The sequence below is a fragment of the Chrysochloris asiatica genome, unplaced genomic scaffold, assembly GCF_000296735.1.
Source record: "Chrysochloris asiatica unplaced genomic scaffold, ChrAsi1.0 scaffold00051, whole genome shotgun sequence".
NCBI lineage: Eukaryota > Metazoa > Chordata > Mammalia > Afrosoricida > Chrysochloridae > Chrysochloris > Chrysochloris asiatica.
The window spans coordinates 3,134,342-3,138,472 of record NW_006408569.1 but is presented as its reverse complement, the minus strand read 5'-3'; the positions used below and the strand labels follow the sequence as shown (position 1 = coordinate 3,138,472).

Sequence of the window (4,131 nt, the reverse complement as noted above, 5' to 3'; positions counted from 1 at the left end):
TACAAAGGACGTAGATGGGAAGGAAGGGTAAAGAGCTGTCCCTAGGGACAAAATACAAAGCTGATGTAACAGCATCCTTAGAGACTCAAGGAAAGCTTGCCTATGTACTAGCAACATGCATTCATTAAATGGGCAGAAGTTTTATGAAGTCAAAATAAACGTACAGACTAGATTTAGGTTGTGGGTTGGATTCCAGGGCATGGCAATAAAGTGAATATTGCAATAAAGCCAATAAACAATTATTTTGGTTCCCCAGTGCATATTTGAAAAGGGGGGAGTCTTGATGGCATAGTAGGTTACATGGTGAGCTGCTACCCACAAGATCAGCAGTTTGAACCACTAGGCTCTCGGTGGGAGAAAGATGAGGCTCTCAGCTCCCGTAAGGATTTTCAGCCTGGGAAACCTATACAGGGTCGTCGCTATGAGTCAGAACCGACTCGAAAACACTTCACAACGATGCATATAAAACTTGTTATACTATACTGTAGTCTGTTAGGTGTGCAATAGCATTATGAAGAAGTTTGAACTGTTGTGAGAATTACCAAGGCAGAGCACGAAGTGAACACATGGTACTGGAAAACTGGCACTGACAGATGCGTACCGGCTGGTGGTCTCGAACCTTGTGGTTCACATTCTTCCAGTGCTTAGCCATTAAAAACTTGGAACATTTTCACAACTGTACAACACTACAATACAGGGTACTAATTTATGAACAAAGGGAAGGAAAACAGTCAATGTTCCTGAGTTTTTGATATTCAGGAAAGATATCCAAAGCGTAGTGCTATAGAAGGAGACTCTGGAGCTAGAACACCTAGTTCATAAATCCAGCTCTCACCTAGTAGTTGAAAGACCTTGGACAGATAACCTAAATGATTTGTACTTTACGTTCCTCATCTAGAAAACGATGTCAATAATAGGACCTAGGTCATATAAGGTTACTTTGTAGATTGAAATGACGTAATATTTATAAACTACTGAGACTAATGCCTGGTAATGTCTGTCAGAATTGACTCACCAGCAGTGGGTACTTACTTCAGTGCTTCTGAAATAAATCACCTAAATACATTTTGTTCACTGCGGAAATAAGAATCTGGCATTTCCCATCCCATGACTTTACAATGAATAATAATACAGTTTTGCAATGTTTTTACACTAAAGATTAACTGAGACGAACAGTCAGAAATAAAGGCCAGCAGTTTACTTGCTTTCCAGTTTTCAAGGACCTTTTTTTTTTTAAGTTACCATAATGAAACTAAGACCAGTATATTACTCAGAGAACTTGTCTGCAACCAGCCACACTGATCACAGAGACATGTTTAATCATTTGCACCACCCATGGAAACGCTGGTATTTAACTTCGAATACGTTGTTGTTGTTAAGTGACGGCCAGTTGGTTTTGACTTATAGCAACTCTGTATAAGATTTCTGAGCCGCAGCTTACTCACACCAAGACTCCTAGAGATTTATAGAGAGGCACACTTTAGCTCAACTCCCTTTTATTGGGTTTCCATCACACTGGATAGGAAGTTTAACTAGAAAATTCAAAATCATCATGCAAGTCTAATATGCCAGATGGACTTTTGGTGATTCAAAATGAATATGTAATCGCTTCTCCCCTCAAGGAGCTTCTACTCCACTTGGGGAGATATCAGAGGTAGCGTCTAATTAAGCTCTGAATTTACCTGCTTGTCCTGGTGTGGCACGGTGGTTAATGGGCTGGACTGCAAAGTCGGTTCAAACTGCAAAGTTGGTGGTTCAAGCTTACCAGCTGCTCCTCAAAAACCCTATACCGGGTAGCTATGAGCCAGATCCAATTTGACGGCTTTTAACAAAGAACAATAACAACATAGCCATCAATGGGCCCTGGTAGCACTTAGCTGCTAACTAAAAAGTCACTGATTCAAACCCATCAGCAGGAGAAAAATGCTTCCATAAAGATTACAGCTCTGGAAGTCTTTATAGGGCAGGTCTACTCTCTCTTATAGGGTCACTGAGTCAGAACTGACTCCATGGCAATGGGATTTGAATATGGCTTATAACCACAAACTCCTAGAAATACAGGGCAGTAAGCTGCAGACTTTCAGGGTAGCTCCTCTTACCCAAAGGTAAGGTTGTTCTTGTTGTTAAGTGTGTTTGAGTCAGTTCTGACTCATAACGACCCTATGCAGGTTTCCAAGGAGTAGCTGATGGGTTTGACTATTGCTCAAAGGTAATGTTCTTTCATAAATCACAATCGTATCTATGGGAATGAAAGGAATAATGTTGCTGTAGTTGTGTGCCATCGAATCTCTTCTACTCATAGCATTCTTGTTTAGAGTTCCCAAAGAGCGGCTGGTGGGTTTGAACTACTGACTTTACAGTTAGGAGTCCAGTGTCTATCCTACGGCGCCATAGTAGAACTCCTAAATAGGAGTGGTGGTGGTGGTGTTATGTGCCGTGGAGTCGGTTCCGACTCATAGTGACCCTCCCTGTACAGGGTTTCCGAGGCTGTAAATCTGTACGAGAGCAGAAAGCCTCATCGATATACGGCGGAACAGCTGGTAGTTTCGAACTGCTGACCTTGTGGTTCGCAGCCTGATTCATAACCACTATGGTACCAGAGCTCCTTAAGCAGGAATAAGAAAGTGTTAGGAAAGTGTTATTTCTATCAGTTTATTCCAAATGCAAAGCACTGCATTGAGGCCGGCATGCCCCCCAAAATGAAAGAAAAAATTCCTATTACATTTCTGTTAGCATAAGATTCTGTGGTCTCACTACCAGCTGTTCCGCGGGAGAAAGATGAGGCTTTCTGCTCCCGTGAAGATTTACAGCCTCGGAAACCCTGTGCAGGGTCGCTATGGGTCGGAACCGACTCGACGGCACTTAACAACAACAACTGGTAGTTGAGTTATTTACAGCGAGACTCAAACCTACTTGAAGAGAAAAAATGCATTCTACCATAAAACCCTGGGCGACAGTCACAATATGAGCTGTGATGACCCACCGGTCAACTCCCTCATTTTTTAGACACAACAAGAAGACTATGAAGGACAAATGACTTGGTCACAATTACGAAGCCAGCACTCGGGCTCAGTTCAACAACCAGAGTTGAATAGTACATACCTTGGAGAGGTTTTTTTGTTTTGTTTTTGTATGTGTGTGTGTTTTTTTTTTTTTTTTTTGAGGACCTAACAACAGTCTTTACTGAGCTCGGACCAGGAGTCCATGGGTCTTGAGAACCTCTGTGTATTTGTCGATCTTCTTCTCCAAGTTCTTTTCGGCCTGTTTCTGAAACCTCATAAGCTGCTTCTTCTTCCTGTAATGGGTCTTGGCCTTCTCCTTCCTCTTCTCCTCCAAGGTGGCCGTCACCGCCTGATACTTTCAACCCAGCTCGTGTGCTAGACGACCCAGGTAAGCAAACTTCCGAGTGGGCTTGAGTCACACAACCTTGAGCGCAGCAGGAACCACCATCCACTTTTTCTTGTCATAAGGGGGATGGGATCCCGTCAAACACCTTGAGGCGGTCTAGGGCAGCCTGGCCACGCTTAGTCTTGTGAGGTAACATACGTCACACTGCCGGCCAGAAGATGCGGTTGGGGACCCGGAAGTGGTAAGGGCTTCGGTTGGTGTTCATTCGCTTGCAGAGGAAGTTGCCAGAAATGTTGACGCCTTCACAGCACACGACCACCACCTTCCGGCCCAACAGCACTTTCTTGGCCACAATGGCCGCCAGGCGGCCCAGGAGATGACCTCGGCCATGGAGCAGCAGGACCTGTTCCTCCGCCATCTTCGGCAGCCACCTAGGAAAAGCCCTTGGAGAAATTTTTAAGACCAAACTTTCTGTTCTCTTTTGTTTAATAGTTAACTTTTCATTTTCATGGTATGAGAATATATACGATCATAAGAACTGAATCCACTATGTTACTGCTGACATACCATTCCATTTATTTGAAAGGGAAGTTGGAATAAATGCTTTCAAAAGCTCAGAAGAAATAGAATAATGGCCTTCTTGTATAAAGCTGACTGTAAAACTGCTTGAAAACTGCTATAGAGGTTAATAGATAATCTTTACTATTTAAGGCAAATTAGCTTTTATATCCATGCAAGTCTCAAAGTCCAGAAGAAAGCAGGAGTAAGAATAAGTGAACGAAG

At 43.0% G+C, this 4,131-nt stretch overlaps 1 pseudogene; it reads right to left on the bottom strand.

Moving 5' to 3' along the window:
• Positions 1-3,180: 3,180 nt before the first annotated feature.
• On the bottom strand, positions 3,181-3,766 carry LOC102840313 (annotated as a pseudogene).
• Positions 3,767-4,131: the final 365 nt, after the last annotated feature.